The sequence below is a fragment of the Ptychodera flava genome, chromosome 1 (assembly GCF_041260155.1).
Source record: "Ptychodera flava strain L36383 chromosome 1, AS_Pfla_20210202, whole genome shotgun sequence".
Taxonomy (NCBI): domain Eukaryota; kingdom Metazoa; phylum Hemichordata; class Enteropneusta; family Ptychoderidae; genus Ptychodera; species Ptychodera flava.
Window position 1 is genome coordinate 12,639,014 of NC_091928.1, and position 15,916 is coordinate 12,654,929.

The following is a 15,916-nucleotide window of genomic DNA, read 5'->3' on the forward strand; positions in this document are numbered from 1 at the left end:
TTCGGCTAAAAATAGACCCATTTTGCTATTTTAGACATTTTCGGGTACGCGAGATATTGAATTAATGTCACTGGTATTATATCGTACATCCTTTGCCTGAATAATCAAAATCCATGAGTTGTACAGAACAAGGTTTCTTCAGAAGTGTTGACCCTGAATTTCAGTGTCAAAATGCGAAGAAAATATTTCACTCTTTTTTTGAAACGTAAGATATCGAAGTTTATAAAATCATCTCACGTAATGATGAATAACATTGTCTTGGTCAAGATAAGCCCAAATGAGTCGAACGCTTACAAATGGGATGTGATGCAGTGCGTTTGAGTGTTGAAATGTTGTATCCGGGAACTACACAATATACTGGGGATTAAGCTTATGGCGCCATCTTGCTTTGCGTGCTTTATTCACAAATCTGACATGCGTCGATCAAAACAAGCTTTAAAGCTCTCTCGACAGTGATCGCTCGCTCACATGGATGGTCACATTATGTCTGTTACACTACAACATCGATCACTCAGTCTTATTTCGAGCCACATCGATATCTGTGCAATGCTCCTCGACTCTGTCAAGCGGAATTATTGAAGGCACAATGGCGAGTCTCTCAAATCATTATTCTTGTACATTCGGGAGTAGCATCGAATCCGACCTTGAAAAGGCTACGTAGGGATAGAGTTAAACTTTTGCAATTGAGTGCTGTAATTGTTCCCACCAAAATTTTAGAACAACATTTTTAACAATTTTTATGAATTTTTCTGTAATTTTTGTATAATTTTGGACTAAATGGCCATCACATTTCATTGGCTACAATTTGTTATCAAAATTTTGACAAAAATCTGAAAAAAAATTGACTGGAGTATATTTTCTAAAGGAGACAAAAGTTGACTTTGGCGCTCAAAGGGTTAATGACATGGTTATTATTCCAATAAAAGAACGGCGGTTAGGCGTCGGAGATTTTAAATGTGTTCATTATATTGGCACTGGAACACGGGTCCATATTCTTCCCCCCCCCCCTAAAGCTTATTAAGTTGAATGGAAAGCGTTTACCTCGGAAACGCAACGCGCCGTAAACAACATTCAATTTTACTGTTGACAAAATTTTACCGCGACTTAAATTCAGTCATCAATGCGGAAACTACACGCACACAGGCCGTACACTTACACAAGGTGTTTCGACATGATTTGCAGACTGAAAGAGGGAACTGTGTTTCAGAGACATAAAGATACCTGTAAATCGACAAAATACATGCAGTTAATGGAACTCAAGAAGCGTCATCATCGGTAGAGCTCTATAAATTTGGGACACTAAAGATAACGTCCATTTTGTTCGACTTTCACTACTGACTATCCGATGACGTCATAAATGGTTACGTTGAGGAAAAGCAGTCCCTGGCATTTTATCAACAATCCCCTCCCCCTCAAAAAAACAAACAAACAAAAAACCCCAAACAATCCCAAACAAAAAGAACTAGTACGTCATCGAGATCAATTACAGGAAATTACCGAGAATCGAATACATGTTTTCATTTCGTGTTTTGTCCTGATTATCGATAAAATCGCCGTAGTGGTTTAGCATTACTCCATCATAACTGTATCATGTTACGTTATCTAGCTCAGCTTTTTATACATTTCTTTTTTAACACACAAAAAAACTCAAATGTGCACAATAGTGGTGTATTCGAGAGTCTCAACTATAGTTCGTAATCAATTCCATTCTTCGGTGTTATAAATGTGCATCCGGGAGCCTTTCTTTTAGCAGTGTTGTTTGTGTTTAGAAATGGAACGGGAAACGAAGCAATTTTGCCCTGGGCTGTTAAAAGCGTTCACTCAGCACAAAGTTCATAAACCCTATTCGGGCAAAGAAAAACCCGTAAATATCCATGTTCAGACGTGTTCTCTTCGAAAGATCGGGGGCACTTTGCTCCCCATTTCTCGTTCAAATGTGCAGATCTGTTGGGTTTTTTCAGGGTCCTGATGGTGTTGCAATTAGCAATAAAGTGGTTTCTGAACTTGAAAGGCTAGTCAGTTTATGGCACAAAGGTGCTTGGTAAGCGATATCAAAAGTGATGGCCGGTACTGAGGTCTTGAATAATCGTGATAATTGTGAGCGTTTTTTACGACATGGAGATTTTTATCGCCTATTTGCGCCATTTATTATAGTAGACTACACAATTAAGTTAAACAGTCCGTCTAGTGAGTTATATATATATATATATATATATATATATAATATAATATATATATATATATTATATATATATACATATATATATATTTGCAGGATGCATGAAACTTCAAACAAAATTCTTTGTTTGCCGTTTGCGTGCTGGTATAGGTTTTCGGTGAAAATTAAGAAAACAAACACAATGTTGACTCTATTACAAATACAGATGTTATTTTTCCAAAAGAAACCATATAAAAATGAGCTTATGTTAATACACCTGTGTTTTTCTTTATTTTTTCCCTGGTTAGCTGGTAGGTATTTCAAAAATCCAAGGACGGCAAACAAAGAATTTATAAGAGATCATTTGTGTTAATATATGTGTATATATATATACACACACATATATATATCATTCTATGTATACTCACACACACACACACACACACACATATATATATATATATATATATATATATATATATATATATATATATATATATATATATATATTTGCAGGATGCATGAAACTTCAAACAAAATTCTTTGTTTGCCGTTTGCGTGCTGGTATAGGTTTTCGGTGAAAATTAAGAAAACAAACACAATGTTGACTCTATTACAAATAAAGATATTATTTTCCCGAAAGAAACCATATAAAAATGAGCTTATGTTAATACACCTGTGTTTTCCTTTATTTTTTCCCTGGCTAGCTGGTAGGTATTTCAGAAATCCAAGGACGGCAAACAAAGAATTTCCTTTAAATGACCTAAGAGATCATTTGTGTTAATATATGTGTATATATACACACACATATATATCTATGTATACTCACATATATCATACATGTATATATATATATATATATATATATATATATATATATATATATATATATATATATATATATATATATATATATAACCATTTTCTGAATATTTATTAGAATTATTTTGTAGAAACTGGCCAAAGTCTGCACCCAGTGCATCTGAACATACCCTGGCATTAAGGTACGTTACGAGAGTGTATCCTGTGTTCGTAAAACGTAGACTAAATTGATATTTAAGTCAAGCAACACTTGTCACCAAGAGAACGTTCATCAAAACTGCTTCGGCTGCAGTAACGTATTCAAACAAAACATCCTGTTGATAATCTTTCCGGGCAAATAGTGTTTTTGTATTCATATAAACTGACTGCCCTGGGTGTGAAATATCGGCGTTTAGCAGCCAACATAAAACTGTAATTACAAAGTAAACGATTGACAGGAAACTGCCAACACAAACTACAGGCAGAGAGATGTGCTGACGTCATTCGTCGATGGCGAGAACAGTATAAAGGGATTTCCGATGAGACCTGAAGGCGTGAGTGTATCCTGCAGTCCTAATGTAGCACGCCACCATTTCAACGTCGTTGCCTTACCTGCGTGTACATTTCTCCGAGATCACTTGACACTTTCTGTAAACCGTTGTAGTCAGCTAAAGAGAGTGACATTGCTGAAACACGAATGATTTAGTTTTTAACAGTGGGAAATTCAGCGTAAAACTTCTCTAAATGGTATTTTAAACCTCAATTGGCTACATCAGGTGTTTATTTGACGATATTAATTTGCAGGATTTTTTTGCATTTCCACTTCTCGGATGCAAAGATGAAAATTCTACAGGATCATAAAGATGAGACTTTGATCTCACTGTTGAGAATGAGTAAATCACAAGACATAGGCGGTATTACTTACGCAAACAATTACACACTGTGAAACGGCAATGGAAAGAAATTCATACGATTCATTGACTAAATCTCAATAAAACGCCTACAAGATCTGCGGACGGAACGCCACAAATCAAGGAATATAAGTACTGGGCTGTCTTTCCTTTTTTTCTTTCTTTTTTTTTTTTCAACCCGAAAAATCGATAAGGTTTTTTTTTAAGGAAATAAAGCATAATTGTCATTTGTATGTAAAATCAAAAATTTGGAGTAAAAACTATGTAAGAGAGGCATGTAATAAAAATATCATACTCCAAACGAGGGACTATGAACCCCCAAGCTAGGTAGGAGACCATGCCCTCATTAGGTCAGGCAAATGGCCACTTACCCTCGGGCACATAGTCCCATGTTTGAGCTAAAATATATAGTGCTAGGTCACATTCGCCCCCGTGCAGTGGTATATTTGACATGATAAATGTGTAATGTGTCGAAATGATATATGCGATGCGATTGCGACTGACGAAATCTACGAATCATGTAACAATTCGCTTTTTTTCTGACGCTCAACACAAGCTATCAACCTTGTGTTCCATCCACACTGATAACATTCCATCGAGCTGGACTCACGCCAAACAGACAAAATCTCAACCAGCAAACAATTAAAAACAGATAAAGAAAGGATTACTTCTTTGTACACTACCCGCCATTTCAGTATCACAATGTCATTTTTTATGAGATACTTTGCTCAACAAGCACTGAACTCAAGATAATCCAATTCGACGTTTGAAAAAAAGATCATTACTTATAATATCCTCTGAATCATTCTTTTCTCTCTCACTAAGCAGCGTTTGGTAATCTCCACACTGATACAGCAACGAAATAACGAGAGACAAAGGAAAGTGATCAATCATCATGCACAAAAATCTAGATGTATGTTTGCTGTTTTATCTGTGAAATGGCTCATGCTTTTTGTCGGATATGCTGTATCATAGGAAAAAAAACCCCTCTCTGAGGCGGGTCAAAGTAGGCAGTAAACATCAATACATATTTCTGCTCGGCGCAGAAGAGAATATATTCGATTCAACGGGGTGGCCATTCAATAGACAGACGACTAACATAGCGTAAATTAGATAAGGACACGTGTACAACATTTCGTACAAAATTAATTCCCCTTTATAAATATGAGCAATTTCATAATTTCGTACACAAAGGTTTGATCATAAACTCGCGATACGTTTCACCGCCACACCGGTGTGTCTTGTATTGTGGATTTCATCGTAGTCCATGTCGGATTTCGGATCTTTCAGCTTGTTGGAGTTCACCGGGCCATCGTGGAAACGTCAAATTGTAATCGGTTCTGCGAAAGACATCAAGTGACATATAATGTGAGATATTGCCTTTTGGCTTCTATAAAACAGACAGTATATCATTATTCCTGCATGTCATTGGTACTCGCTCCATCAACCCTGAAATTAACACAATTTCGCATATCATATGGTTAGATTTCATCTCTTAATAGGCTTCAGGATCGTACAGGTTAACCAATAAATTTTAAAGTGGCTTTTGCGCACGTTGTAATGGGACAGTTAATATTACAAATCTCGTTAAATGGTGAAATTCACTTCAATCGAAAAAGCAACATAAACTTCATTTTTAGAATTGTGTCAATACCGAAGGGCGTTCTGTGAGCCATGAATCAATGTCGCTCATAAACATTTTTAAATTATCTCTACAATAAAAATGAATGTTGCGGGTAACATTTTATCCACTTACTTAATTTAGCCAAAGTTAAACACATTAAAACCATAAGTATACTTATAAAAATAGACACTGTGTCATGTTACCACGGTCTTAAACCCCACTATAGCTGTATCTTTTCGCATTATTGTTATGATTTTACTTTCAAGCTAAAATACGCTTATGAAAATGTATTAATTCAGGTGTGTTTATACACTTATTATCTACCAGCTCGGAATGTATATGCAAATTTTGAACAGAAATAAAGATACATCGCCATACGTGCCCAGTTAAATCGCAGCCCCATGCACAAAAGCAAAAACCATGGATACTGTGCATATCTGCACTGAAATCTTCACATAAACTGCACAGAGTAGTCCAATGTAATGCATAGGGTGAATGTTTTCAACTGTGACATTGCATGTTCTGTTTCCTTTGTAATATTACGTGTACCAATTTTTGAAAATGGCGGAAAATCAAAATAACCGTTAAAATTTGAATTTACTTGTCAAATGTTTCACAAAGGAATGTTTTCCTAATGCGGTGAAAGCCAATATCCCTTCAGAGGGTAGAATTCAGAAAAAAAAACCCAGGAGAGAATAGGAAGACATTTTGAGGTCAACAAATTTTACAGCTAGTGGGCTTTAATTGCATTCATGATTAATATGTATGACAAATTTTATTCGGGAGACACAAGTGATCGAAAAATTCAATATACTTGGAGCGAACTTCATTGATGAATTAGCAAAGTAGGCCGTTGTAGTAATGTGGAAAGCTACTTCTTGGCGCCCTGTCAAGCGTATGACGTCAGAACATGCCACTTTAGGTTGAAGTTCTCCAGTTCGTCTAGTATCACGAACAATTCATTACTGTAACATCAAGTGGGGTTTTTTTTATGCTGAAGTTACCTTCGATGTAATTTTGAGGTACTTTGTATCAGAATGCCTAGTGTTAAGATAATACACACTACGAAGTGAAAGATATATAAACTTTTTCTCAAACTTTCTTCAATGAAAATTTCAACCACAATCTTAGCAAATCTAGAATAAAAACAAGGGGTCACAGTGCTAAGTTTGGTACTAGAGAAACAAAGCATAACCAACATTTACTGGTATTTCAAATTCAAAATGGCTGCCATCCTTGTGTTAACTCGATGGGGAAAGCGAAAATTTTGATTTTCGATAAACTAAGACGGTGAAAATGTTTCTTACACCAAGAGCTGAAAGTGAGCCCCCACAAATGGTAGATCAGAAAAGAACTGTAAAAACGGAGGGTCCCGAATATCTGTCAGTGAGGCGCATTGTACATTAGGCCGAACCAAAAACATTGTGCTGCTCCGATAACCAGACCTATCCTATTTTTACTTGCAGACCCTAAACGTTTTAGAGCAACGTAAACATGGAAGTGTAAATAAAGAAAGAAAACCCCCGTAAAATCATGCGTTCGTTACTTGGCATTTGATTTTGCTTGAACGAGGATGTCTTTATATTTTGCTCTTTTTATAGTATGATACATTTTTCTGGAAATGTTGTGGCCAGTGTTTGACCGCCCTAAACCCCGGAAAAATGCATATTTAAAAATAAAAATATTTGGAAAAAAAAAATTCCTGCTGGCCTACCTACCCTAGTTTTGAAAACCATGTTATCGGAATAAGTATTTCAAAAATACTGCTTCGAGAAGGGGAAGACAATCTACTTCTTTTCTAGAATAAGACCAATGACTGAAACACTGCCATGTCACAGGATGATTTGTTTTACGCGACTTGAAGAATGGTAATATAAAACGATGAAGTCTGATTAGCTCCGGATCAGCACTGACACTTTCAAGGCTACACAGATATATTTATAAGGGGACTTAATCCGACACAATATTGGCACTGCAGTGGCGATTGGTCGTATGGAAAAGAATTGTGTTTTTCCGTCAACGAACCCTCAGGAACTAGTGTAGGTCGGTTGGAAACTTTTATTTATTTTTTTTTTATTTCAGTGTGACCCATCGTAAAATTTCAAAATCATGCATGATTTTTGAAAATGAGAATACAAGTTTAAGGTCAGAGGGTCTTAAATAGGATAGGTCGGGTTACCGAAACACACTGTCAAATTGTTTAACTTGGCGTTATACAAATAAATGGCCTACCTTGTTTTCCTGGAATGGTTTACCCACCATGCTCGACTGTTTTGGTGTCATATTTTTCGTTGTAAATGGAGCTCACCGTGCAAATTTAAAGTCGGACACTTCGCTAAAGTGGGAGTGAGCCTTCCTCTCTGGTTATTTATTTAGGAGTCGTGGGTGTTATATAATTTATGGGCAATTTCTGAAATGTCAAATTTTGTCATGCACTTATACGATGAATTATTATTATTCCCAAAGGTTTGATGTTCGGCGAAGTAGTTTCTAGCAAACAAAACGAGTAAGTTACGTTTATTTCAACCGTGAGCACATTCCATATCAGCTAGTTATGAGTTGAGATGGAGGGTAATACCAGTCAAGATGGTATCTGTCCCTTTAGGATTCTCACATATTTTTTACTATTGATTATGACAGCCCATGATGAGAACGTACAGATACGGAAGGTACATTTGGGAAGATTAAACTTTTCGAATTTATGGCGGAATTTCAAATTACACATAAGCAATAACCGAATTTCAATCACCGTACTGCAATGTTAGCCTACGTTTTGAAGCAAGTTTGGTTAATATGTCGTTTTCAAGAAGTACGTGAGAAGGCGCTGAGCATTCTTTAAAGTGTGATTCTGTGTGCCTGTCACGTGACGTGAATCACTTTTCACTTCGGAAGCTAGATATCAAATCTTGGTCTTGATGACGACTACATGCAAGTGTTTAATAATGTCTTTCCTCAAGGAAAAGCGTAGGTGTTATGGATTTTGTTTAGAAAGTGTCAAATATGTGCTTGTATCTTCCCTTTTGTGGAAACTAACTTTCGCTTGAGGATTTCAACTAAACATGTATTGCGAAGAAGAAATGTATTTGGGGATGGGGGAAGCAAAAGGGTCAGAATTAGACAAAAAAGTAAACACACATAAATTTAAACAAAAAATCTTCAGATGGGCAAAGAAAAGGACAGACAGGGTATATTTTTAAAAAACCACGCTCACAATCCGTGACCTTGTCCTCAGCAAGAGTAAGGTGCTAGCTCGACACAATTTCACGGTCAGTTTTTTCCTACATTTTGTACGTTGTTAATGACGTCAGTAGATGTGCCAGTCACAGACGAAACCAACCAAAGTTGGCAAAGTTCTCTATATACAAGAAAAATTAACGGACTTGAACAAACCTTCCATTTGGACGTTACAGGTGTGGAGAAAATTGTTTGTACACGCACTAAAAACAGCGATGTGGCCTGTCTACTCATGCCGGTTAGTCTACCCCAGATAGCTTTCTAATCTAATCGACGTAATTGAGTTTGACACCGAGTCGATGGCTCGTTCCGACTTGAATTAAACGCCTGGCCTGGAAAGACAAGTGACAGGCAAATTGAGAGGAAATGAGATCTCGTGCCACGCACATCGGGATGAGGGTCACACGACACACTTTTCTGTCAACCGTTCATTTAATACTTATAGCATGCATTTATTTCTTTCATGATGGAAAATGAGACATCTTTCCCTTTATCCATGACTAAATTCACCATCGTTATACATTGCAAGTTCTCTTCAGAATAACAAAGAAACGAAAGATAAACGAAAAAGACAAACTATAACGGAAAACCAAACAAAACACGTTAACGACAAACAAAAACGAAACAAGGACATAAACGATCGTCTAGACACCGTCAAACCAAGATCAGAGGCTAGGGCAGGGTGTCTGATGTGTGATTTTACTCACGTGCGACATGAAATAAAAATGCACCATGCGCTTCCTTGTTTATTGCGTTTTCGATTACTGCCGCTTGGTACAGACGACAGAAGCAAGATAAAAGCGCCCCGACCATGCGCCATACGGCCACTGAGTGATCGATACTCACAAACCTACAGTGACAATTGTGTTTCCCAACAAAGATTTTTCCTATCGCGATGTACTCTAGCTCTCATGTCTCTACGCCACAAACTATAGCAGATCTCCGCTGAGAAAATGAGTTTCCGTTTCGCGACACGTGCAGGGCGCCTGTGCTTACAAAGAAGTTAGCGTGTTAAGATGACAAATATGTAAGGTTTAAGATAGTCACAGAATGATACGTAAACCATCCCTTACGAGCAAATTATTTTATCGGATCATGGGCCAGACACTGAAGCAGACGACGAAAAAGTATCATTATGACGAGCATATGTTTCAACTGCCCTTTGGATACGGGTCTTTAACTTCAACAACTATACACATACAATATCTATGCATGGATACTTTCGAATACAATATTTATGTATGGATTCGTGCGAATGTTCCGCAGTACTGGAGATTTCCCATAATTCATCATGATTTGTTCAAGTGGAGATACCTGAAGTGAAGCCTACCCTGTCTCCAATGTGTAGACAAATTTATAGACTAGTTTTTAACATTCTGAAAACGTGCTTTTAAGGACACCGTTCTTCTCAACTCCCGTTTTAGATTATTTAGAAAATTATGCTTGATTGAGAGAGGAGATAGCATTTTGGTAAAATTTTCCACTGATTATGTCATCAGCCATACAGAATAATGTGATTGAGAGCAGTGAGATAAGTTGTACCTGTTTTATTAAACAAAATGATATTGTTTTTAAAGGAAATTTACATTTCCTGACTTTTCTCAGAAAATGACCCCTTCAGTTTGTCATAACTCGCTTCCCAAAACTATGGCATTTGTAGTACCTGCAGAATGTGACTTTTGTGGTTGTTTAATGGTTACTTTGAAATTTAAACTGAAATCGCTAAACGAACTTTTAATATAATAGGTATAATTAATCAATTATCCAGAGTCTTAACATTATTGCTTTTATGCAAGAACTGAAAAAATTAAAACGTCGTTGATACAAATCAAACTGAGTTGTGGTCAATGCACTGTGCCTTCGTTGCTTGTATGCATGAATATATTCTAGAAGCAGCCTTATTACAAACCTGAACTTGAAAGACACGTTGTTCAGCCATTTTGTTCGACTAACAAGAAATCGTACTTTAGTCTTTTTGTTTGTTGTCAGGGGATGGTACTTCAAGTTAGCGACAGTGACTGTTGTGATATGTCGCATTAGGCCTATCCGAGTTCGAGACTGGAATTTTATCAACGCAATTGAAACGACCGTGTTAATAATAATCGATTTGAATTTTTACGATAATTGGAAAAGGCGCGAACATTTTACTTGATTTTACCAGAAAATCAGCAGGTGCAGTAAGAGTTATGACGTGTGCGATTGAGGTTGAGAAATATTAGCAATCGTCATTATGAACTTGACTTAAAAAACTGTACATAAAATATGTCATACACTTTATAAGGTATGCCAGCCTCTTGTACACGGATTCACTCACAACGTTAAAGTTGTCGAATCCGGTATCCTTGTTTTAATCACCGTGACCGTACGATATTTGATTAGACGGGAAGAGTTGAATTACGTGTCCTGATGATCGCTACCACTGCGTGAAACATCCAGTGCATGGGGGAACAGCCGTGAAAATTATGCCAGAAGCTTGAATTTCTGTGGAAAGCGTTACACCGTGCGCACGCGCACTGTCAATTTGCATTAGCCGAGAACGATACGAGTGCGGAGAATTCGGGTGTGGGAATTGGATCGAAAGTATGCGCTTGTATTGGATGCATGATGCGATAAGTTTACCGTCATCAACGTTTGGATGGAAGATGGTAAGCCATGTCTTTTAAACTGACTAAGGCTAATTTTTGAGTACAAATCGGCAAAGCATACCAGATTTCTGAGTTTATGGATATGCCATTGTTGGAATACCGATGTTAGATTGTTATAAACTTACCTCACACCCACGGCGCGCTCACACCAGATAGCCAGTATGCGCGACACGCAGACTTGTCTAATGGGCGCAAACTTGCCATGCGTGCAGTGATAATGGTATGGAAGTCGGGGTTTAGGGGGTTGGGTCAGGCAATACCGACACGGCATATTTTGCACCTACGTGACATTACTCCTTCGCGCGTTCTAACCCTATCCGTCACACCTCATGACGGTCAACTACATGATTAATCACCCATTTACGGCAGCGACGTGCGTTCACGACCGTGTACATGTAAATTCCTCATCAAAAAGCTGCCGAAACGCGCAGGGCAGAGTTTAATCTTCTAATCGACCGGTGACTGCTTAAGATTCTAATTTGACGTCTCGCCTTTAATAAAAAATGGCGTGCACACGTTTCTTTAACGACTGTACCTAATTGAATATAATTCAAACCCGTCTTCCCGAGCGATACTTTATCCAGGATGATGGAGGACCAGTCATGTCTGGCTTGGAGCCGTGGATAATCGAACATGAACAGCAGGAAGTCGGTGTACTTGTCCCCGTCCCAGTGGCCTATTTTGATAACCGTGTCACTTCTGCTAGACGAATGAGAGCGTGGTACGTTGTCCAGTAGTGGGACGGAAATGTCTGTACGTCTGACCATTGTCTGACCTAGTAATGGTACGTGCCCGAGAGTGTGTGCACTTGAAAAGTCCTCAAGCGTAATTTGGAAGCTTGCTTCAAGGGTTCAAAAACTTAGTTTTGCCACTGCTCTGAATGATGATTTCCATAGCGGCAAACTTTGAATGAGTGTCCGTAGCTTTTATGATGAACATGGCAGTCTCGTTATCTTCAGGTTCAAAGACAAGAAATTGACCTCTTTAATCTAACAATTCTCTGGTGGTTAATAAACTCAAAACCCCCGTAAATTACACATTTTCTGAAAGCCTAGATATAGGGGAACATTTTTGTGAACACTGTGACCATTGTTTACATAACTGTCACGTGACAGGTAATTTGCATAAACTTTAAAAATCGGTTTTCCCTATGTTTTGTTTCAATGCTTTGAGATATGTGGCTGAAATTTGTGTGAGTGCAAGCTTTCCTAAGGATCTTCCAAATGTTATCTCAGAATTTTTATATCTTGCTTAGTTTTTATTTGAGCACAATTTTAAAGAAATCAACTAGGGTTAAATTCACCGCTCTGGAAGTTTTTCTGGCATTAAATTGTTTAAGAAGGTTTTAAAAATTTCTGAGACAAACTTTGGAAGATCCTTAGGTAAGCTGCACTCACACAAGATTTCGCCACATATCTCAAAGCATTGAAACAAAGCATAGGGAAAACCGATTTTTGAAAGGTTATGCAAATTACCTGTCACGTGATAAAGTTTGCTAGCCGCCCTCTTCCGCCCTATAATTTCGCCCTCCCCGTCAGCAAACCCTACAAACAGCCAGATCTTACTCCGGATCCCCGCCTGTCCGCTGGGTTTCTTTCCAAGTTTCCTGCTTAAAAAGAGACAGAAACTCCGCCTTCCCTTTCCCCAGCCACTGGTACAAGGAAAAGAAACCCTCCCATCGGCATATAAATGAGAAAAAGCAAACGTAAACAACACAGAATGAACCAAGAAATCCCTCCCCTCCACAAGACAGCGGCTAGCAGACAGCTTTGTCAGTGTTTCAAATTCCCCCGACCCTCGTATCACTTCACGATGGGTTACCTTTCTAAAGTCATTGACCTTGAGCGCTTCCTCTGTGAAGAAGTTGAAAACAAATCTGATTTGGAATAAGGGACTACGTTAATGGAACTGCTGTGACCTTGCAGTGAGACGTTGAACTTTGAAAAATCGGAATCATGATGAAATGCGAGTTCAACACCTTTGTAGTTTGCTTGTTTTTGTTTTTGTTTTAGTTTTGCGGGGTTCACATCTCATAAGTACAAACATTTTGGATATGTGCCTTGATGTTCAAAAGGAAAACAGTCGTCTTTCTATCAGGCTCCATAGACAAACCAGAGAAATAAATACCACTTGGGCAAATTAAATTCCTTGCTTTAATTTCGTTTCGTTGTCAAAAGTGAACGCTATTTTATTTGCTTCATCGGAAAGTTGCATAGTCGGTCATGAATATTACACCGCATAGGAGTAGGATGAGTCTTGAACATATTTTGTGTAAAACTTTGTTGACAAATAACTAAATTCCTTGAATAATCCAGCGTCTGCTCTTGCAGCTGTTCTTGAAACTGATATCGAGTTTGTTTTATACATTTTGGATGGATTGACTTGAGAACGTACAGATGGCTGCTGGTCACACCATTAAACTAATGTCATATAAAACTGGGACGTTTAAGACAAATTGCATTCGGAAGCCCCACGTGATTAGTTGTACTTGTTTTATTTTTATTGTTTTTGATGAGAAGGGTCTGAAAGTAAACACAACTTAACACGATTGGAACTAATTTGGGATAATTGGATCTTAATATTTTGCCAAATTCTCAAAAGCGTTTGGATCCTTGTAGCTAAATGTTGCATATATTACAAAAACTACAGATTAGCTACATTTGCAGATTAAACAGCCATGACTTCACATTCCAATTAGTATACCCAAAATTAGATCCAATCGTGTTACTTATGAAAATGATTACCGAAGCGTGGACAAATAATATTTGTGCAAAACATTGACGACAAACGCACTTGAATTGCTAACGATTAATAATTTTCTCGTTAAACTCAAATATGGCACAACCTTATTGTAAAATAGCAATTCTCATATAGTCAATGCCCCCGACTTGTGAATAAAGAACTACTAGATAGACTACCACTGCATACAATTGATCTTCGCCTGTTCCTTCAATAATGGGTATGAATAATGTTGTTGGAAGTAGAAACGTGAAGATTAGAAATCCAATCGACGGCATAGCCTTATATATTCAAGTCGAATGTCAAAACGTCTGGTGAGCTTATATTTATCGGATATTCATCGCCTTCAATCGACTATTTGCGAAGTGAAATATTTTGTTCCTCGAGATCGCAGAGGCCGCATTGATTCTGTAAATAATTGTATCCTGTGTTAGAAATGGTCATTTCGATTGGTCGTCAAAGTTGACATCCTGTCGGGAGACTTGAGTCAGGAGGAGTGATCCCGAGAGTTTCCTTGTAATTCTCATGTAAATGAATGGCCTCACGCCTCGCCCTCCCGCCTCAAGGGCGGGTTTCCACAGTACAAAATGTCACCAGAGCATTCAGTATGTTAGAGCGTTAAACGTTTGATGCCTAATGATGAATGTCCCCAATACTCGTACATTAAAGTCGCCTTCATTCAGTTCAGGCCGCCTGTACGTGGAGGGACCACATTTGTACATGTGAAGAGACACGACGGCGAGAATGCCGGCGTTGCCATGACTATGGGTTTCACTCCCAGACCGTAACTTCTAATTACACTTCATGGCACATCGGAAGTTTTCCGATCGACGCTTATCAATGCTATCTGTAATTAAACCCGACTGCGGTCTCAAATTAAGTTTACACGATTAGCGTATGCTGAGGTCGTCCATCGTCCCATGCCCGATATTCCCATCTGAACAGTATATCGGAATTACGTCTGATCGTTTTATGGATCTGATTTGAGTTGCTCATTGCCCTTGAGTGAGCGGACTGCAATGTTTTGAAGGTAGTTTGAGTCTAAATGTTGAGCTTTCGATTGCTACTGTTTTGTTCGCGATGCGCTTTTGTCCTTCCATGTAATCTTCTGAGACATTTCAAATGTATTAAGGTATTTCATGCCTTCGGGACTAAAAATTTTTCTCGAACGTTCACCAAGCTACTTTATTGTCTTTAAAGATCAAGACTAAAATTTAGGGGTCACCGTGTTAATGTTGGTAATTGCCTAATGCCATATTTGAAATCCAAAATAACCGCCATCCCTGGGTTATCCCTATTGGAGAAAATAAAATTTCCGATTTTCACGAAATTAAGTCGGTGATTTTTTTGTACTCCATCAGCTCAAAAATGAGTCCCACAAGTGCTGGGCCAAAATCATATTGTAAAAGTTTAAGAGTCTGATATCTGTCCTCTAGGCGCACCCTACCCTAGTGGTTTATGTCTCTATATGACAGGGTATCAGTCCATTTTCTTTCCTTTCCAAGATCTGTAGATTTATCCCCCCTTCTTTACCGTGGTATCTCCGGCATTCGAAAACACGAGTGCGACTGTTTGTTTCGTTGCTCGGGCATCGATATCGCACAGAGTAACCCTGATACGACGAGACTTGCCATCAAGCACACTTCTTTTAGTGAATTAAGATTAATAGTGCCTTGCAGAACTCTCCGCCACGACAAAAGTGCGTGTTATTGCAGAAGAATCGTCAATTAACGATCTAGGCAATTCTATGTAGGTGCCAGGAAAGTATACAGGGGTGTTGCGGGGAACAACATCAGGTGTTCAT

At 38.2% G+C, this 15,916-nt stretch overlaps 1 protein-coding gene across 1 annotated transcript in view; it reads left to right on the forward strand.

Annotated features, from left to right (window-relative positions):
* LOC139130456 (histamine H3 receptor-like) overlaps positions 1-15,916 on the forward strand; it is a 28,577-nt gene that overhangs the window by 1,045 nt on the left and 11,616 nt on the right. The window lies entirely within an intron of this gene.